Below are 21,590 nucleotides of genomic sequence, written 5' to 3' on the forward strand. Positions count from 1 at the left end.
GGTTATTTGTTTGGGTCCGTCTCCCCCCACTGGACCTAGCAGCGCCGTGAGGGACGACATCTTGTCCGTCGGGCTCCCTGGAGGAGGCAAACCACTGAACACACCCAGGCGCCACAGGGACGCTGAGCAAAGTGGGTCTGCCAGCGAGTGCCCCAGACCAGCGCCTCGGGGCCCGAAGGAGAGCAGGGGCCAGGGAGGATGCTCGTTGGATCACTTGTTCATGCTTCCATCCATCCATCCATCCATTCCTCGCCTGCACCTCGCTCTGCTGTGAGCCAGGTGGAGGAGTCCTGACTGCTCTCCCTGCCCTCTCGTGCCCCTTCTCCGTTCCTGAAGAAGCGGACCTTGTCACTCCCCAGCTTCCAGTCACACTTACGGCCCACTTCCCCCCACTGCCTTTCACACCCCACGCAGAATCCCTAAAACAGCTTAGGAGGCCGGTCCCCGCCACCGTCGCTGACCACGACTGGGCTCTCCCTTCCCCGTGTGCTCTCTGGGTTCAAGCACGGTGGCTTCTTTTCAGTTCCTACATGCGAGGAGCTCCCCACATCCTGTCCTGGAATGCCTGCCTTGCTGTCACGGCTCTAGCTTGTCCTTCAGGTACCAGCAAACCCTTCTTTCCTGGCGCACTAAATAGGTTCCCGCCATGAGGTGTCAACGATCTGTTTATCTGTAGGCCCGCGGATATTCTCTCTTGCACGCTTGACGGTAAGCATCATGAGGGCAGGGGTGGGTTTGGTTTGGTGCCACTGTATCCCCTGGTGCCCACAGCATGTGGCACTGAGCCTGGCTCTGAGCAGGAGCTTGTATGGTAGGTGGAGAAGGAAGTGCAGTGGGATGCTGGGCCTCAGGTACTAGATGGGCCCCGCCCTCACGTAGCCCAGGGCCAGAAAAGGAAGTATGAAGAGAGGAGGAGGGCACCGAGCGCCCCTGCCAGATCTGCCAGACCCCCAAGCTAGCCAGCCCAGTGGAGTGCGGGAGTGCAGGCCTGGGGTTGCAGACCCAGTTTTGCTGTGGACTTGCTGTGGGTTGTAGGCCAAGACACTGCCCTTTCTGTGCAGCAAGGTGGTGTGTGAGGTCTCTTCCCGCTGTGTGTGTTTCCCTGTTTCTGTCCATAGGTCACCCCCACCGTTTAGGGAACTGAGTGCCAGGACCTCCTCCTCATCGTGCGGGGTAGGGCAAGAGAGCCCAGGTTTTGGTAACTTGGTGTGCCTTTCTACCTTTGTGGCAGGTGACCTGATTCCCTGCCTCACCAGCAACAAGGTGTGTCACAGGAGGAGGTGGAGGATGTCAGTGGTGTCCAGCCTCCAGCCCCCCAGCTCAGGCCTCCATCCTCTCTCCTTTTCCTCCGTCTCCCTCCTTGTCCTGTGATCCCCTTTGTTCCTTGGGGTCTTTGCTTCCTGACCCAGCTCTCCCTGCTTTGATCACAGTGACCAGAAAGTGCTGCATTCCTCGGGGGTGGGGGTGGGGCTCGGGGGGTCTTCTTCCTGCTGGGCCTGGGCTCAGCCCTCGGGATCTGCAGTGCTGAGCTTCCCTAGGCTTCCCTGCCCTACCTCTGTCTTCCCACTGGACTTTGAGCCCCAGCAGGGCAGGGCTGGGCTGTCCTGGTCACTGCTGTGTCCCCAGCGCAGCTCCAGGCGCAGAGCAGGTGCTCAGTGAGTGTCGTTCCGTTAGCATAGAGTTGGGGCGTGGGTACTGGCAGAGCCCAGAGACAGCCCTCTGTGGAGCCCTGCTTAGAGCTCCCACGCCTGACAGCAGCCTGAGCCTGTCTGGTCCTGGGGGGAGACCTCCCAGGCCGGTGAGCTCAGTGGGGGAGGCAGGGCCATCTGGCTTACTGTGCCGCCACCAGCTGTTGGGTCGAAACGCCTGTGCTCACTGACCACCCAGCTGTGAGAATCCCGGGCTGGCACAGGCCCTTCCCTGTTCCCAGCATCCAGGTTATCAGGTGTGGAGGGATAACCTCCTTGTATTGTAAGTGAGGCAGCAGGCTGGAGAGGGATGGCCTGGCATTCAGGGTGGCTTCTGCCGCTCTCGGCCACCTCTGTACCTTTGAGGGGCAGAGTGACACGTCCTAGGGGTGGGCAAGTGAAGAGACCTGCCTTGTTGTGAACCTGGGTTCCCCGCCCCGACTTGCTGTGTGACGTTATTATTAATAGAAAGGGTTTGGGCTCTGGGGAAATGTTGATTCCATCTCCAGCCCACTGTGCAGCTGAGCAAGCTTGTGCTGCGTGTGGCTCAGTTTTCTCCTCGCCCCCTTCCTGGAGCTGGTGAGGGCAGCTGGGGGAGAAGGGCATGCAGTCACCCTGGAAGCTCATACTACTTTGATTCTTTTCTGACTTTAAAAGTAAGGTATGTTCACTGTTAAAAAAAAAAAAAAAAGAGAGATGGAAAGTCTAAAGAAGAAAATGAAAATCACTTTTTAATCTTACCATCTGGAATTTTTAAAAAAGCTCTGTTGAGATGTAATTCACGTACATTTCACCAGTGTAAAGGGAACAGTTCAGTTTTTCACAGAATTGTACATCTGTCATCACAGTCAATTTTAGAACATTTTCATTGCCCCCCCCCGAAGAAACCCTGTACCCCTTAGCCGGCAACGCCAGCGCCCCTCCCCCACCCCCTCAGGCCACCGCTGATCTGCTTTCTGTCTCGTTAGCTTCTGGACATTTCCTATAAACGCAGTCATGCAGTACATGGCCTTTTGTGTCTGTCTTCTTTCACTGAGCATAGTGTTTACAGAGTTCACCCACGTTGTGCGTGTGTCTGTAGTTCATTCCTTGTTACTGCTGAAGAATGTTCTGTTGTATGGCTATACCGCTCTCTTCATCGGTCGATGTCCATTTGGGTTGTTTGCACTTTCTGGCTGTCATGAATAATGCTGCTGTGGATATTCACGTTCAGGTTTTTGTGTGGCCGCACACTTTCATGTTTCTAGGAGTGAAATTGCCCGGGCATCTGGTGACTCTAACCATTTGAGCAACTGCCAGACCGTTTTCCCAACCACCTGCCCCGCTGGTCCTTCCCCTCCATTGAATGAGGGTTCCGCTCCCTCCACGCCACGTCCTTGCTGTTACCGGCTGTCCTTTTGATTCCAGCCACCCCAGAGGGTATGGAGTGATGTCTCATTGTGGTTTTGATCTGCATTTCCCTGACAGCCGATGATGTTGAGCATCTTTTCACGCGCTTCTTGGGCACTTGTATATCTCCTTGAGAGAAATGTCTATTCAGATCCTTTGCCCGTTTTAAAATTGGATCATTTGTCTTCTGGTTGAGCTGTAAGAGTTCTATATATATTCTAGATGCAAGACTCTTATCGGAAACGACATGCACCACATGTGCATGAATGTCGTCAGCGTGAAATGCCAGAGCACTTCCTTCCCATCGCTTTTCTTTGGCTCCATACACTGCCACAGATGCACAAAAATAAAACTGGGCGGAGCCTGTGTATACGGTTGAATGTCCTGCATTTTTGCTTCATTTTTTACAAAGCGTGATTAAAGTCCATTGTCATCGTCAGGCCGTTGTCATTTGTTCCAGCCATTTCCGCGTTGCTGAGCATTTAGGTCCTTTCCAGTTTTCAGCTGCATGAATAATGCAGTGACGTTCAGCCTTGTCCATAAATCTTTCTGTTCCTCACAGGTAGCTTTCTCGGAAGAAATTCTTAGAAGGTGGTTTTAGCAGGTCAGAGGGTAGGAACCTTTGAAGTCTCACATACTGTCTGTGCCCACACAGGACTGGAAACCTTGAGGGACTTGGTTGTATCTCTTGATTTTTTTTTTTTTTGAAAGAATGAATAAATGAATAATACTTGCATTTGGGTGTCTTGATGCCAAGATGGTATTTTGTTTTAATGAGCATTCCTTTTTAAAAATTAATTAATTAATTAATTAATTAATTAATTAGTTTTTGGCTGCGTTGGGTCTTCGTTGCTGTGTGCAGGCTTTCTCTAGTTGCGGCGAGCGAGGGCTACTCGTTGCGGTGCGCAGGCTTCTCATCGTGGTGGCTTCTCTTGTTGCGGAGCACGGGCTCTAGGTGCAACGGCTTCAGTAGTTGTGGCACACGGGCTTAGTTGCTCTGCGGCATGTGGGATCTTCCCAGACCAGGGCTTGAACCCGTGTCCCCGGCATTGGCAGGCGGATTTTAACCATTGCGGCACCAGGGAAGCCCTTAATGAGCATTCCTTAACTAGTAGTTAACCTGTTTATTGTTACCATGTTAGTTACATACTTCCCGGAGTTGCTTCTTCATGCCCTGTGCCCATTTCTGTTTTGGGACTTCTTGTAAGCACTCTGTGTCTATTTCAGATATTGAGTGTTTGGAATTTCATTATGCAGATATATTTTTCCTCATTTATCATTTGCCTTGCTGGAAAGGTGGAGGCGGGGGAGCCTCCTTAAAAAGAATCACTTTCCCCTTTGCTCTTTCGCTGGCTCTCCACAACAGAGGGCGCAGAGGAGGGGGAAGCAGCCCGGGCCCTGGGGGCAGTGCAGTGTCGGGGGAGGGCGTGTTAGTGGCGGCCAGGCCCAGGCGAAGGGACAGCAGGTTCCGGAGAGGTTCTCCTGTAAACACAACTGCAGCCACTGTTTGCTGAGCACCGGGCCAAGCAACCTGGTGAAGCTGGTGGGGCCCCTCATTTTGTGACTTGGTACCATCAGTCACTTGCTGAGGTCACGCTCCTTCGCGGAAGGTGGCAGAAGCCAGGGCAGCCCGGGCCCTGGGCACATCCAGTCTGCCTCCGCTGCAGTCTTAACGAGTCCCCGGGAACCTATACCCCAGCTCCTCCAGCATGCACATGCCAGGGCTCTGCGCTGGCCCTTGCCTCTGCCTGGGAGACTCTCCACGACTTTCGTGTGGTTGCTGTCTGTCTCCTTGCATCTGCTGACTGTCTTATGCCTGCCTCCCCCAACGTAAGCCACTTGGAGGGGACGTTCAAGCGCTGTGGTCACTGCCGCAGCCCTGGCATCTAGAACAGCGCCCGGCACAGAATAGGCACTCGAAAAATATTGGAAGGAATGAATGGGTTTCTGAGTCTTACTAGTCTTTTAGGTCTCAGCCTAAATGTTCCTCTCTCTTACGGGTCTCGCCCAGTTACTCCCTCCAATCTAAATGATCATCACCTCTGTTCTATAAGAGTGTTTTCTTTCTTATAATTTGTTATTTTTATCTGTGTGATTATTTGCCTTCCTAGTAATTACTCCCCAAGGGCAGGGATCCAGATCTGTTCTGCTCTCTGTTGTCTGCCCAGCCCAGATCATTTGGTAAAGAATGAATGATACGTCCTTTAGTTCCCAAACAGACCTCGCGAGGGTAAGTGGTGTTACTCACCTTTCATAGAGGGGGAAAGTCAGGTTGGGCAATGAGAAGTTCCAGGCACCCAGTGTCCATCCCTGGAGCCTTTGCTGGACCAGTAAACAGCTCACAGTTACTTGATTTTAAAATTCCAAACTAAACCCCCCCAGTGCCTCCGGGTCCGGCTGGCCATCTGGTGCTCCTGCCCGGAAGCCTGGGGCGGGCAGCCTAAAATAGCCCGCCTGGTTCTGGCAGGGCTGGTTGTCTGCTGACGGGCACTGGCCTTCTCAGAGGTCCCCTTCCCCGAGCTTGGCCTGTCGAGCTTGGTACCTAGGACTTCAGTGGGTGGCCGTGATGGGAAGCAGGGAGCCACTGAGTGTCTTGCAGACCCTTTTCAAGCACCTCGATGCCCCCAGCCCTATGCTGGGTCCCTTGCCCGTTTGCCTTATTTGACCCTGACAGCGACCTTCCGTTCCCCAGAGGCGCCTCAGTTCTCTTTCCTCTGAGCCTTTGCATGTGCTGTTCCCTCCGCTGCAACACTCTTCTCCCTCCTTATGCTTTTTTTTTGGCCATGCCAGGTAGCTTGCGGGATCTTAGTTCCCCCAATCAGGGATCGAACCCATGCCCCCTGCACTGGAAGCACGGCGTCCTAACCATTGGACAGCCAGGGAAGTCCCTCCCTCTCTCTGCTTTTAAAATTATTGTTATTATATGAAATTTCTAAAAATCATATTTGTATTTGTATGGAAATATGTATGGAAATATGTTAATATAAATGTTTCAGACATTAAAAAAAATTATTGTTATTAAATTCTTTTCTTGGCATATGAACTACATATGTAACATACGCGTAAGTTCAAGTGTAGTGTAATGAACGCCTCTGAGCCTCCCAATTTATGGCTGAGAGCATTGCCGTTAACTTACCTCTGTCTCTGGGTGGGTGGGTGAAGTACAGAGCCCTGTGACTACTACGGTGCATATTGTGAATGTCATGCCTCTTTTTTTTTTTTAAGTTTTATCACCTTTGCATGTATGCTGAAAAGTATGGTGTTTGGTTTAGCTTGTTTTTGAGTGTTATAAAAATGGTATTGTGTCGTGAGTGGACTGCTGGGGCTTGCCTTTCCTCTCAAAGTTAGTGTCCCAGTTCCATCCGTGTAGATGCTCTGGAGTTTTCCATTGTGTGACTGTGTCTTAGATTGCCTGTTGTGCCGTTGGTGGACCTTTGGGCTGTTTCTGGCTTTCAGTATTACAAACTGGTACAGCTGTGAACTTTCGTGTACACATCACCTGGGGTGTGAGCAAGAATTTCTCCAGGGTGCAGACCTTGGAGTGGAATTGCTGGTTGTAGCTGGAGCTGTGCAGCGTTACGTGATCGTGCCCAACCCTCTCAATTGGATATTCCCTCCTTTACCTGGCTAACTCCTACTCATCCTCCCTGGGTCTCCTTCCCCCCTTTCCTTCCTTCAGCAGATGCCCGTGGAGCACCTGACCTGTACCAGGTGCAGCTATGTTCCAGGGCGCAATGGTGAATGAGACTCACAGACCCTGTGCTCACATGACCTGCGCTGTTAGGTAGCCCCTCCTCCAGGAAGCCCTCCCTGACCCCCGGACCAGGTTAGGTGCTCTTCTGGGCTCTCCTACCCTAGCCCTGCCCCCTCGGGGTCATCACTGTCTGGGAACGGGTCTGTCTCCCCCACTGGACCTGGGAGCCCCATGTAGACAGGGATCAGAGCTGTTTTGGATACCGTTTTCACAGTATCACCGCCTGGGGTGGGGCACAGAGCAGCTGTTCAGTGAAGGATCTGTTTAGTTACTGCTGAGACACTGACCCTTGAGGCAGGTGGGATTAAGAGAGAGAAATGGAGTCCAGTATCCAGTACTTGTTGGAGTTAGACTCGGGCCCCAGGCCCATCTGGCCCAAAGTCCAGCACCTCCGCAGATGGCTGAGCACACAAGATGCCTGGACCCGTGCTTGGCCCCGTGGCAGAAGGAGGGACCGTGGCCTCTGCCCTCGGCAGCTGAGAGACGAGCCGCTGCCCAGCTGCTCCCTCCTCGGACAGCGGGTAGGGCTGGGCAGCAGTGCCTCGCTGAGGAGCGGGAGGCCTGCCCAGCCCTCTGGGAGTTAGAGTTGATGTGGGGGTTCTTTTGAAGAGGGCAGGACTGGGAGGTGTGCAAAGCCTTACAAAAGGTGGACGAGGCAGGAGTGGAGGAGTCCCGGAGGAGCAGTCGGGGCTGCGAGGGGCCGTCTCGGGCCTGTAGGTCAGTAACAGCAGGGATGGTGGCGGCCGCTCTTCTCAGAGCGCCCGCTGTGTACCGGGCGCTGCGCTGCGCGCTCTCCGTGTGCCAGCTGGTCCTGTCCGCACCCCGTCCCACGGGGTAGGTGGAATTGTCGCCCCATTTCACAGATGAGGGATAGGTGGAATTGTCGCCCCATTTCACAGATGAGGGGGGACCGTGAGTCGCAGAGGGTGGAGTCCAGCTCACCCGGCTCGTCCCCCAGGAGTCTGCCGCCTTCAACCCCGTGCGGCGCAGTGGCAGCAAGCGGGCCTGCCTGCAGCGCTGGGCAGAGAGCTTTCCCTCCCGCGCGCCTGATTCTTCACGGCCCACTGGAAGACGGGGAGCAGCGTCCCCCGCTGCAGGTGGGATGACTAAGGAGCAGAGCTGCGTGGCCCCCGGCGCCACACCCGAGAGGCCCGGCCTGCTCCCTGGAGGCCTCTGTTCTGCCGCTGCTCTCCTTGGTCCTCATTTGTCCCCAGGGCTTCACTTCTGCGCCCTTGGGTGCCCAGCCCTGGGTAAATATTTGTCTTCGGGCAAGCAGGAGCGGTGCGACCAGTGTTTCCGAGCCAGGAGGCCGGGGACAGGTGGAGGCAGCTGGTTTGCAGCCAGATGCTTGGGGAACCTCCGGGTGGAGCCGAGCCCTTTGTTTGCCCTGTTCTCGTCCTGCGTCCACTCTCGGCGGTGCTGCCGAGGCGCCCGGCTGTGGGCCACAGCTGATGGCGACTACAGGTTAACTGCGCACCAGCCTCATGCCAGACGCTTCACACGAGTGATCTCAGTGGCTGCTTCTAGAAGCCTGTGTGTGTGTGTGTGTGTGTGTGTGTGTGTGTGTGTGTGTGTGTGTGTGTGTGTGTGTGTGTGTGTGTGTGTCTGTTTCATTGACTTCATTTTCCAGAAGAGGAGACTCGACCATAAAGGGATTAGGGCCTTCTCCTGCAGCGGTTAGGATCTGTTTAAGTTGTCAGGGCCAGAATCATCCACTTGGGACCACGTGAGGTAAACGAGAGTGTTCATTGGAAGGGCACAGGGACCTCTGCCAGTTCCCGGGGCCGCGGGGAGGGGGTGGGTGCCTGAAAGCCGACGGGAACCAGAACTGGTTCCAGCTCTTTGGGCCACGGGCACTGCTGATGTGTTCCTCTTTCTATCTGCTCACGAGCCAAACAAGCCCAGCCGTCCTGGTGGTCAGGACAGGACTGCTCAGTCCAAGTCCCTGGCCCAGGAGGTGCATGCAGGCTTAGCAAAGATCCCATATCCTTCCTGTCAAATGGGGCCTGAGAGGGCCAGGCTCACCCTCGTGGGGGCTTGGGGGCAGCTCTCAGAGCAGGGGGCCTGGGCTCTGCAGACGCCCCGAGCAGGCACCGCCGAACGCAGTCTGCCTCCAGAGGCCACGCCCTCCAGCACCGGCCGCACTGTTCTGTGTTGAGAAGGCAGGTTCGTGCCACGAGGCAGAAAGCCACCAGTGTCCTCAGATGTACACGTCTCTTTGGGAAGCCCCTTCCAGCTGGAGGCTCATGGAGGCCGCAGAGGACCTCCCGACACACACACACACACACACACACACACACACACACACACACACACACACACACACACACACACACACACACACACACACCAGCCCCCCACCCCCCCAGAAGAAAGCCCTCAGTCAGAGGGGCAGTCTTGGACACTTGTGTTGGGTGGCTGTCGGTAGGCTCCACCCACCCAGGGTTGGACGTGTTTCCTTGGTGGTTCAGGTGTCAGCCAGCATTGAGCTCTGTGCCTGGACCTGTGCCGGGGATGCAGCACGGCCAAGGGAGACGTGGCCCCTCCTCATGGGCTCGCGGTCCAGAAGGGGAGTCGAGAGAGACAAATCAGCCAAGCTGCCAGCACAGACCCACACAAGGGGGTGGGAGGACACGAGCCCAGGGCCGGGATAGAGAAGAACGTGGCGGGGCCGGTGGGCCAGTACGTGGCTTAGGTAAGAACATCAAACACCTCGGACTGTCCCACCCCCTCCCCGAACCTGATGAGTTGGACTCCAGAGCCAGGCCTGCCTTTGCGCTCGTCTCTGTCCGGGCTGTTTGTCCTTGGCAAGTCCTCCACCTCCCTGGGCCTCGGTTTCCTCTTCTGGAAAGGGTGGGGGAGGGATATCGTACTCCAAACAGTGGCTGTGGACAGAAAGGTGGTCGGGTTTGGTTAAGAGCAAAGACTGTAGAGCCAGACTGCTTAGGCCTGAATCCCAGCTCCTCCCTCACTGGCTCTGTGACCTTGGGCAGGCTCCTTAACTTCTCCTGCTTCAGGTGTATTTTTCACATGGGGAGTAAATCCTACCTCATTGGGTTGTTAAAAGCAGTAAGCAGGGACTTCCCTGGTGGTTCAGTGGTTATGAATCTGCCTGCCAGTGCAGGGAACACGGGTTCGAGCCCTGGTCCGGGAAGATCCCACATGCCGCGGAGCAACTAAGCCTGTGTGCCACAACTACTGAGCCTGCGCTCTAGAGCCCGCGTGCCACAACTACTGAAGCCCGCGCGCCTAGAGCCCATGCTCCGCAGCGAGAGAAGCCACCGCAATGAGAAGCCGGCGCACCACAACAAAGAGTAGCCCCCGCTCGGCACAACTAGAGAAAGTCCGGTGCAGCAACAAAGACCCAACACAGCCAAAAAAAAAAAAAATTTAAATTAAATAAATTTTTAAAAAAAGCAGTAAGTGAAATAATACACTAGCAAAGTGCTATGTGTTTGCAATTGTTAGTAGTAATACTTTAGAACTAAAAGTTGCCTGTCACACAGCTGGCACTTGGATCCTTAGTGCGCCCTGTGCGACTGGGGACCCAGGGAATGAGGCCTTGACGTCCCCCCTCACCCTCGAGCGCTGTTGGCTTTATCAAGCTCCTGCTGAGTGTGAGGCTCCCTGGTGGGCCCAGGTAAGTCATATGTGACTTGGAAAGCTGCAGGCTCCTTCTGACTGCGTGTGTTTCGGTAACAGGATCTTCAGCTGGGCCAGGCAGCTTGGAAGGTCCGGATGGAGGTGTGAGGGTGCAGCCCAGTGGAGTAGGCAGGTCCTCCCTCTTCCCGGCTGGGGGCCCGGCTCCTGGCTGCTTGTGTAAGCCCAGCCCGACCCCTGCAGCTGGCCATCCTGCAGCACATGGCGGTGGCACTGACTCCCCAAGTCATGATGCCTCCCTCCCAGGAGGGGGCAGGGAAGACCACGCTTGTCACCCAGGAAGCTGTGGGCATCACGGCCCCTTAGCAGGCCCGGGGAGGGACCCCCGGCCTGAGAGGAAAGGACTGGCCATCCCAGCCTCTCCAGAGGGGCCTCCTGTCCAGGGCACAGTGTGGTTTCCTGCCTCTGTCACGTGCTTCTCTGGGGAGAAGGGAAGGGAGGCTTTGTTCGGTTCACAGAGCAAGTCATCTCATTCATTCACTGCAGTGATGTCCCTAGACTCAGGGAGCCCTTGGTCTAGGACAGAGAGTGAGCAAGCAAACAGGTACAGATTGGGGTGTGTCCCATGAGGACTCAGAGGGAGGTAGTGGAGAATGATGGGTGTGGGGGAATGCTGCTTTAGAAGGGGGCCAGAGAAGGCTTCTCGGAGGAGGTGACCTCTGAGCTGAGACCCGAATAACAGGTTAGGGAGAGCTGGGGGAGGGGGAGCTCTCTGAGCCACGGGAATGGCAGTCGCGGACCTAGAGGCAGGAGCAAACAAGGTTAGGGCTCGGGGGGCGGTGACCGGGGAGGATGGGGTGAGCCCATTGCAGGGCTGAGTCAGGGGGCCTCATCCCGGGGCAGGAATTGGCCGTTTCAGTCCCAGTGCAGGGACAGACAGTGGAGACAAAAAGTGCCAGAGCCCAGCCTGTTCCTTGCCATGGTCCCCATAAGCTAGTACGTGCCCGCCTGTCTGAAGGGCAGGGACTGCGAGGTGGTGGGTTCCCCTTTCCTGGGGGATCTGCCTGGAGTGTCCCTGCGCTTCCTCACCAGGTTTCCTGGGCGTGTGGTTCTGAAGGTGCAAACGCGAACACACCCCTTGGGGATAACCTCAGCCCCCCTCGGCCCTGGCAGGGACAGGCAGAGGGGCCGCCCAAGCAAAGGCCCAGCCTCGTAGACCAGGCTGGCCGGAGTGAGGCGGGTGGCAGCCCCCTTCCCTTCCAGAGGAGCTAGTCCTAGAGCGGCCCCTGGCGTTGGTGTGGCTCCGGGACAGATCGAGCTTGACATCACCATTGGCAACATCGTCTCTGCTGGGTGGGCACGCGCTGCTGGGAAAGTTACTGCTTCCACCCTCAACGTGCGCTCCCTCGGACCCTCTGAGTTGCTGCAAGGCTGGTGGGGGTGGGGGAAGCCTCAGTGATTCGTCGTTCGGAAGAATAACTCATGAACGGTGTCCCTTCACTTTTCCAGAGGTTTCTCCGAACAGGCTGAGCTGCTAGAAATCCCCACTGGTAGAAATCCTGCTGGCTGCTCCCCTCCCCTCCGTCTGGGCCCCGTCACTGCCCTCATTCTGTGTCCAGGCCTCCTGGCACCCAGCCGCTGTCCCCCAGAGCACCCTAAGGGAACAGGTGGTGTACTGATCTCGGCCGGGTCCTGGGGGAGCCCCCCGCCTGGCAGGGGACAGGTCCTCTAGGGGCAGTGGGCTCGGAAGGCAAGCCTGAGGGGTTGTAACTGCTGTGGACGGGGGCATCCGAGGACGCCTCTTCCTGGCGGGTGAGTAGCCGTGGAGCTGACTTTGGCCAACTGTGAAGGCCGTATTGGCCCAGCAGTGAAAGAGGCGGGCCCGTGGAGTGCGGGGCCTGAATGGTCACTCACGTGTCGCCACCTCTCGGAACCTCCTTTTCTTTGTCTTAGGTTGGAGGACGGTGAGGCTTCAGCTCGGGCACGTGCAGGGGCTGCTCGAGGTGACAGCATAGTAAATGTCACTGTCAGCGGGCTCCCTGCAGAGCTCATGGATGCCGCCATCACCAGGCTTGCACTGGAGCCCTTGGTCCCCCTCCCTCCCCCTCACTGTGTGCCTCAGATTCCCCCGACAGCCCTCCATCTAGCTGTCCTGTCCCTCACAGTGCGGCTCTAGGCCCGGGTTTGCGTTCCTTCCTTCCTCCAGGCCATATTCCCTGAGTACCCGCTGGGCCAGGCCCTAGGGAGCCACCCAGGGTGACCACCACCAACGCCAGGCCCGGCTTTGTAATTAAGGTGGTTGTGAAAGGCTGGCCTTGGCCTAACCCAAGCTTCCAGCCCCAGGCGTGAACCACCCGACTTTCCTCCCATCCCAAATGCTGCCTCGGCCCCGTGTGGGCCACCAGCTCTGAGTGGCTGCTCCCCCCACCGCCCTTTAACTTTATTACGGAGATTTCCAGACATATGCAACAGTAGGAGTATAATGACCCAGATGAACCCACTTCCCAGCTTCAGTAATGACCAGTATGTGACCGACCTTTATCCTCCGTGCTGCCCCACCCCCGTTATTTTGCAGCAGATATCCTAGATATCGATCATCTCACCTGTACATTTTTCTGAGTTGCTTCGGAAGCTGTGGGGACACTCCGCCCCAAGCCAGCTACCTCTGTCCTCTGCTGTCCTCTCCCCCCGGGCCAGGATGAGACCATGCTCTCTTGTGGCCCTCTGCACACGGTGGGTGGCTGTATGTGGCGCTCGGGGACGAGCACAGCCCCCCCCTGCTGAAGGAGGCGCCCACCCCAGGACGTGGCTTTGGGGGCTGCCAGGAAGCCCAGTGAAGCGACTGGGAGCCTTCCTGCTCTGATTCCTGAGTGGCTTCGCTCGCTGCTCCGTCTCTGTGTTAGTCTGCGCGCTAACAGTGGGCACTGGTTTTTATTTCCTTCCTTGATTTCATAAAAGGTGGCGTTCACCAGCAGTGTTCTGCACTGTGCTTTTCTTTTTTTCATTTTTCATTTTATTTTTGTCAGTGTCGGGTCCTAATTGCAGCACACAGGATCTTGTTGTTGCGGCACGTGGGCTCTTTGTTGTGCTGCGCGGGCTTCTCTAGTTGTGGCATGTGGGCTCAGTAGTTGTGGCGCACGGGGTTAGTCGCCCGACCAGGGATTGAACCGGCGTCCCCTGCATTGCAAGACAGGTTCTTAACCGCTGGACCACCAGCGAAGTCCCTGCACGGTGCTTTTTCACTTGATGTGTCTTGGATGTTGTTCCCTATTGGCTCAGAGAGAGCGGCCGCATTCTTTGTGGCCGCAGAGAGTTCCTGTGCGCGGGTGGACCAGGGTGTATTGACTGCTCCCCTACTGATAGGTACTGGTGTCAGTTCAGGTCTCTGTTTGCAAACAGTGCTGCCGTGAGTAACCTTATAGGTATATAAGTTTGCACCTTCGCAAAGGTATCTGTAGGATGACTCTCCAGGAGTGGAGTGGCTGAAGCAAAGGGTACGTGCATTTGTATTTTGGAGTTTTGACTGGTGTAGCCAAATTGCTTTCAAAAGGGGTTGTACTGGTTGCTGGGGACACCGCTGCTCGAGGGCGCGCCTGCTTCCCACGGTCCCCAGCGTGTGCTGTCCAGCTCGTGGGTGTTGGCCTCTCTGGTAGGTGAAAAATCTGTCAGCATACTTCCGTTTCATTTGAATTTCTCTTTATTCTGAGAATCACTGACTGTGTAAGAATCCTGCACCTCAGTTTCCATCTTTGGGGAATGGACTGGGAGAGGCCTTCTTGGAGGGGCAGAGTGGGGAATTCAATGAGCTCCCACAGTGAAGGGCCCCTCCCCAGTCGAGGAGCCAGCCCAGCGGTAGGGAATGCAGGAGGATGGCAGATGGGACCAGCTCCTGCCTCCGCTTCCAGCTGGAGAAGTGTCCTTGGGCAGGTCACTTGCCATTTGCAGGCCTCATCTGGAAGGCAGCGGGGGATAAGCCCTACTTCTCAGGGCTGTTAGGAGGCGTAAATGAGATCAGGTTCGTAAATCCCTTAGTCTGTCTAGGGGTAGGTGCAAAACGATGGCTCTGCCAAGCACCAGAGAGGCCCCTGCACATGGCGTGTTCCCTCCCCTCCTTCTCTGCTGTGCGCCGCAGAGGATTCTGGGCGTGGAGGGGGGTGGGGAGGAGCGGCGTTTGGAAATGCAGGGCATTGGCTGGAGGGATGGGGTCAGAAGCACGGACCTGGATTTAAATGCCCCCCCCGCCCCGGGCTGAGGAACTTTCCTCCTCGGGGCCTCTGTCTCCCCGTGTGTCAGGCATGTGTTCTCGGTTGCAGGCCCAGAAACGGATCCCTGAAGGACTCATAGCAGAGGGGTGTATGGGGGGAGGATGCCACCAGGCAGGTGGAGAACCAGGCCTAGGAGGGGTGGGAGTGGGCAGCTGGACACCTGAGGCAGGGAGTTCCTCAAATACAGGGAAGGGGCTGGGAGTGCCTCCCGCACCCTGGAAAAATGAGCAGCGCCACAGTGAAGACTGACAGCCGCATCCCAGGGTTCTCACGGCAAGGACCTTGGAGGCGGCCACGGGCAGAGGTGAACAGGTGGTGTGATGCCTGGTCTCCTGGGGTCTCTGGATGTTCACAGTTGGATGCTGGCTGCTCCGTGGCATCCTTCTGTGGCTGCCCACCAGTCCTTGAGTACCCGTGGCCTGACCGAGGGATGTACTCCCGTGAGAAATGCCCGGTCTTGAGAAGGCTCTGAGGGCCCCGCGCACTCTGATTCTGTGCCCAGGGCAGCACAGGTCAGGGAATGAGGAAGAGCCGCACGTGGGCAGCATAAGACACGTGGCTCTGCAGAGACAGGGGCCGCAGAGCCTCGTGTCTGCAGCGGCGGTGGGACCCCCGCCAAAAGCTACGTGGGTGCTCCCTGCCTCCTCCCTACTTCGGGCCCCAGGAACCCTTGCGTTGCTCTGCCTCTCTCCTGCCCCCGCCCCACCTTTGGGGCGGCCCAGACCGTGGGAGAGATGTGTGTGACATTGCGGGAGTTCAGGAAGCATCTGGGCCCCTGAAGGGGATGTCTGGAAGTGGCTACTCTGGGCTAAGCACGCCCATCCGTGACCTCATCACGCACCCACCCTCACTGCCTGAGTAGGGGGTGCCGAGAGAGAAGGAATCTTCCCTGAGTTCACCCAGGTGGCCTGGGCAGAGCTGGGGACTCAGCTGCCTGTCCTTCTGACTTCAGGGGCCCACTGCCTGCCCCAGCCTCTGCATTCATTTGCTCTGTCAACAAATATTAAGCACCTGCTGTGCACCCAGTATGTACCTTTCTGGGGATGCTTCAGTGAACAAAAGCAGTAAAATCCTTGCCCTCCTTGCAGCATAAGCACACACATAGATCCTAAAGCTTTATGTTGGGTCGTGAGAAGTGCCACACAGAGAATGAAGCCGGGTACAGGGATGGACAAGGACAAAGGGGGCTGTTTCCTATAGGGTGGTCGGGGAAGGCCTCCGAGGAGGTGATGTTGGAGCAGAGACCTGCAGGCAGGGAGGGAGAGAGGAAACCATGAGGATATAAGGTAGAAGAGTGCTCTGAGCAGAGGCGCAGCAGGTGCAAAGGCCCTGAGGCCTTATATCCAGGTGGCTCTGTCACTGATGAAGATCGGGTGGGGACCTTGACTACTGTAGCCCCTGAGCCAGGTCTGCCCTCGCACCTCACCTGCGTGCAGGCTCTGCCAGCAGCACCTCTAGGAAGACACCCCCAGTCCATGCTCAGCGGCTGAGGCCTCCATGGGTGGCCTCCCCCAGCCTCCTTGCCGACCCCCTCCTCTCACATACCCTGGACCCTCCCAGTCCTGCAGCTCACCGCCCAGACGCACAGTGCAGTCTCTACTTCTGTGCTTTGTCCACAAAGTTCCCTCTGCCCAGGATGCCTTTCCCCCTTTGCTGTCTCACTCTTCAAGACCTTCTCTGGGAGGCTTTTCCAGATGCTCTCTTCCCAGCAGATCCCAGCCGGCCTGTCCTCCACGCCTCCGTGATCCCCCCTCACTCTCTCTCACGGCTGGTGATGCTGCCTTGCGACTGCTTCTGGGTTTGTCTCCTCGTCCACGCGGGGGCTCCGGGGTAGGGCCAGCATGTGGGGGGACTGGTGACTGCTTACTAGGGGACTGTGGGGGAGGGGACAAGGCTGTCCCACACCTGCACTTCTCACCCGCAGCCGCCGGTACCTGTGGATGTCCTGTGGAGACCCGGTCTCAGCAGGCGCTGTGAGGAAACCCCGGAGGGCGGCCCTGCTCAGGGCAGGGCTGGCTCTCCAGGCCCCAGAAACCACAAAGAGAAAGACTGATCCCTCTGGCAACCTCCCTGTCCTGCTCTTAGAGAAGGCTGCGTTTCTGCCGCCCGCCAGACCCCTGTGTCCAGCCTGAAGCTGAGGGGCCTGAGGACCGCAGGGCAGCAGCGGCAGACGGGAGCAGTCCTGGCTTTGACACCCCTCCCCGTCCCAGCTGCATGACCCTAGGGGACCAGTGAGCGTCCCCAGAGGTTTCCTCCTCTGTGCAGTGATAGGTCGTGGGCTCGGGGTTTCTCTGCTCTGCGGGTCTGTGATGAGGATTAAAGATTCAGCCACAGGGTGCCTGGCCGGATGCCCGGTGGGGAATCGGGGTGAAATAAAGAGCACCTTGCACCTTTCTATGCAGGGAGCACTCTGAACTTGAGAGCATCCTCACAACGTGAGTAGTTTCTGGCCGGGTCTGGGCCTTGGCGTGCCTCTCGCCTTTCTCCAGGCTTCCTTGGTCTTCTACACGTGGAGCAGGCCCCCACGCCCACCCCCCGCCCTGCAACGTCAGGAGGGCTCAGTCTGCCTTCAAGGCCTAGGACACTGGCCCGACGTGAGCTCCTCCGTCTGTCTGTCACTCCTTCGCCCTATCTTGGTGCCCTCCCTGTGCCTGGCCCTGTTCTGGGCAATGTTGGGGATATGCATGGACCACAGCCCTGGGGCTCCCAGTCCAGTGCGGGGAGACAGACTGGCCCCTTAGACAGTGACAGTTCAGTGTGGGCAGGGCTGAGATGGGGGAGCCCTGAAGAGGGAGCCTGGCCAGCTGGGGGGGGTCACGGAGGGCTCCCTAGAGAAGGGGACCCTGGAGCTGAGGGCTGAAAGGAGAGCGTAATGCATAAGAGGAGGGAGAGAATGAGGTGTGATGAAGCACTGGGCCTGCACTGGGAGGAAAGGGAAGAGTTTGGGGTGAGGCTAGAGCACAGTGCCCGGTGGCGGGGGGAGGGTCCCGTTCATGGGCAAGGCTTAAAAGGGGCCTCTGAGGCCTGGCTGCCTCCCGCCGGCCTTGTCCCAGCTCGGTCCAGAGCACTCACGGCGCCCTCCGAGGGCCTCCCTGGATCCCCTCTCCCCAGGTGAGAAGCCCTGACGGGCAGGGCACCCGGTCAGAGCCCTCCCTGTCCTCCTAGCGCCAGCACAGAGCTTGGCATGCAGTCGGCCGTGGGCGATATTTACTGATGAATAGCAAGATGGTATCCAAGTTGGCATTCTGGATTAGAAGCCTAACTCCAAGGGGCTGAAGCCGAAAGGGGGAATTTATTGGCTTACGGATCTGAGGAGCCTTGAATAGTTTGACTTCAGGCCTCGCTGAATCCAGGGTCTCGGACAATGTCGTCGGGACTCTTGTCTCTCTTCACCTCTGAGGTCACCTTTCCTGTGAGTCGGCTTTGTTCTCAGGAGGTTCTCTCCTCTTGGTGGATGCCAGGGTGGCTGCCAGCAGCTCCAGAAATGGGAGGCCACCTCAGCGACCCCTGCGGGAAGAGAGCTCTTACTTCCTGATAGTTCCAGCACAGGCCCTGGGACGGGCTATGGCTGCTCCTACACGGGTCAGCCTCCTGTCCTCGACCAGTCACTGTGACGGGGGCTTTGGGAGGACAGTGGGGAGTGGAGGTAGCATGGACGTCCCCCCTGGGGTCCTGGGATGGTGTCAGGAGGGAGGTGGGGGGACCAGTGCCCATCTACCCAGGGAAGCGGGCCGCTTGGTGCTTTCACAGGCCAAGGCAGCCTCACCACAGGGGCACTGGGGGACTGCTGGGGGTGTAGGCTTTAGCTCCCAGCTTCCATGTGCCCTTTCGGCACCGGCCTGGTCCCCTCTGAAGGTGTGAGCCCAAGCGGCCTGGGTAGCGGAGGATGGTGTTCCACAGACGTCGAGTCGTGGGAGCACAAGAGCCTGGGGTCCTGCAGGAAAGAGCCTCGAGAGCCGGGGTCCTGGGGCCCGCAAGGGCCTGGTCACCCGCTTGCCACGGGACTCTCAGTTTCCACTCTGTCAGGTGGGGTGACGGTGATGGTGCCCTTCCGTCTTGGGGTAGGAAGGGCGTGGCAGGTAGCCTCCCAGGGTAGGCTCTGCTGATGCAGTGGCCAGGCCCTGGGGAGCGAAGGCCACTTGCGGTTAGCTAATGGAGGGGGTTAGAACCCAGGCCTGGCTCTGGGCCGCCCAGTAGCTTTGGCCTCGCTGGTCACCTCTGGTGTGCCCAGTCCTGGCAGCCTCCCTGTTAGGGGACCCAGTGGGCTCCCCCCTCCCCAAGCCTGGTCTCCTACAGATTCAATCCTCCCTAGACCTCACGTGCTTCCTGACGCCGCTCTGCACCAGCCCCGGTGGCCCCTGTCTCGCGCTGAGAGCAAAGTCCTTCCTGAGGCCGTGTCCCTGTCGCCTCCCGCTTCCGCCTCCTGCGCACTGGCCTCCTGGTGCCTGGGATCCTGCCAAGCCTGTTCCCACCCTGTCACACCTCCCCTCCCAGGGGCCACTGCCCACCGCTGTATTTGCATCTGTCTCATGCGTGTCTCCGACTAGCTGTTGAAGCCCCAGCAGTGAGAGTTGGCCCCCTACCCCCTTGTCCCCAGTCCGTCCCCACCCCCCACTGTTGCTTCCTGGTTTTTGACTCCCACTTGGATGAGTACCAGCTCCAGCCTGGCAGGGGTGGCCTGAGCCATCGCCCCCTGGTGCCCAGACTGTCCTTGCATCTTGTGGGTGCCGTTGCACCTGTGTGCAAAGGAGAGACAGACTTTTCTCCCTGTCACCTGATGCCTGGCCTTGGGTTTCCTTCTGTCTGTCCCTCTGTGAGGGCGGGTGGGAGGGGGAGCAGTCTCTGCTTGTCCCACAGCCTCTTCCTGGGAGACTGGCGCCCGCTGCACACAGCAGCGTCCCTCCCCAGGGCTCAAACCTTCGTCTTGGCCGCGGCCCCTGCCTCCCGCTCAGGCCTGCCCAGGTAATGTGAGAATGAAGCTGTGTTCCAGTTACAGAGCAAGACAGGTCTGGCTGTGCGTTCCAGTGCTGCCGCTGCTGGCTCCGTGACCTTGGACAGACGGCTTGCCCTCTCTGAGCTTGCTTCCCCTTATTACGAAATGGAGATATAACTGCCAGTTTCATAGGATCCCGCAGCTGGCTGAATGAAACTGTGCGTAGAAAGTGCTCAGAGTGGTGTCTTAACACGGAGTAAGTGCCCGACACCTGGAAGTGGTGACCACGGCCACCACCATCGTCATCTTTTTCTCCCGCTCTGTCTCCTGTTGAGTCAGGCCCCGCACTGGGCAGCTACTTGGCGGGTGCCCTCACATCCCTTATCTCCTGAGACCCTACAGATGTCCCTTTCAGAGAGGGAAAGAGGTTGTTGAGAACGTTTATCACAGCCTCACCAGGACAAGGATTGGAACGCAGGTCCTCTTATTCAAAGCCGTGACCTCTCCACATCCCATCCCCGGCACACGGGGCTGGGCGCCCCTCACGTCACCGCCCCTCCTCTCTGACAGCCGCTTAAACCAGCCCCTGCGTAAGTCGGACCTTCGGAGCCGTGGCCTTGGGAGCTGAGGGAACACACACTCATGTACGTGTCCCCCTCGCACACCCACGTGTCCTCCTGGTCTCGCCAACCATTCCGTCTCTGGACAGGTGCTTTGGCAAGTCTGTTCTGGGTCCCTGCCTTCCAGTGGGGGACACAGCACGACAGTGATGGCCGGCCTTCGGTGAGCACTTATGGGCGTGTGCTAAGCCTTGGTCTGAGGGATGGACTTGTGCTAACTCAGTCACCACACTTACCCTGGGAGGACTCACACTCAGCCCCGTTTTTGGGGTGAGGTGATTGAGGCACAGAGGTCAAATCGCTTTGCTCGGAGTCACAGAGTTTAAGTTGGGAGCCAGGATTCGGCCCCAGGCGCTCTGGCTCCGGAGCCCGTGCTCTCAACCATGCTGCAAGATGCCCCATCTCCGGTGGGCAGCGTGAGATGCTGCCCGGGGAGGGCCTTCCCGAGGTCGAGCTCGCGGAGTACGGGAGGGAGGAGCCAGGACCCAAGCCCCCTGACTTCGGGCTGGAGCGGGGCCCTCACCACTTAGCAACCCCGCCCTCCGGAACCTGGCCCCAGAGCTCCGACTCGGGCCTCTCAGCCCGGCCCACCCCTAGTGTCCAGCCAGCGCACCGCATGAGCGGCCCTCCTCCTCCCCAGCTCACCGCCCGCCCGCTGAGTCCTCGGGGTAGACTGGGCACACATGCATGTCTGTGGGTGCCGAGCTGCAGCCTGGAGGCCCGGGCCCCATGCTTCGGAGCTGCCGCGGCCTGGGAGAGCGGCCCGTTGACTCGCCGCAGCCTGTGTGGTTCGGTTAAGGCTGGACAAGTCGAGGGCGGATGACCCGAGGTAGAGGTCTTGATGATTTCGTCACAACATCACAAATGAACAAGTGTGTGGCGGCCGGGGCTGAGCCAGCCGGCCTGGGCCAGCCCTGCCAGCTTATAAAGTGCTTGGGTGGCGCCTGGCACAGCGGAAGTGCTGTCTCAATGCTCCATGTTATTTCTCCGAACCACCTGTACTGCCGTTTCCTTACTATTTTTTTTTTTTAATTGGTTCGTTTAAAAAATTTGAATATGTTTCATCTCATTCATTTTCAAGTGATAGTGTATGCAAATTGCTGGTTTTGATGTGATAGTTCTTTTTTCTTAGTATATGAATGAAACACACATACGTAATGATTACTATGAGGTTCTTCCCGACCCACCTGACACTCGCGTGTGCCCACTAGTGACGGGCCAGGCCTGGGGACGTGCTCGTGATGCTGTTGGGGAAATCGAGACAGGGTTGGGGTGCCTGCAGGCTGCTGAGCCCACGCCACAGTGCACGGACTGAACCCCCGCTTCTGTTTCTTTAGTGTC

The 21,590-nt window shown here is 57.7% G+C and overlaps 1 protein-coding gene and 1 long non-coding RNA gene across 3 annotated transcripts in view; one reads left to right on the forward strand and one right to left on the reverse strand.

Moving 5' to 3' along the window:
• The window catches only part of PPP1R37 (protein phosphatase 1 regulatory subunit 37), a 42,363-nt gene that overhangs the window by 10,433 nt on the left and 10,340 nt on the right, over positions 1 to 21,590 (forward strand). The gene's annotated exons all lie outside the window — the stretch shown is intronic.
• LOC309616807 lies at positions 9,083 to 21,532 on the reverse strand. Its single transcript, XR_014237600.1, has 3 exons — positions 20,895 to 21,532; positions 18,001 to 18,203; positions 9,083 to 16,667 (listed from the first exon to the last, which is right to left on the reverse strand). It is a non-coding gene; the product is annotated as an uncharacterized lncRNA (long non-coding RNA).

The sequence above is a fragment of the Balaenoptera borealis genome, assembly GCF_965194805.1.
Source record: "Balaenoptera borealis genome assembly, chromosome: 19".
Taxonomy (NCBI): domain Eukaryota; kingdom Metazoa; phylum Chordata; class Mammalia; order Artiodactyla; family Balaenopteridae; genus Balaenoptera; species Balaenoptera borealis.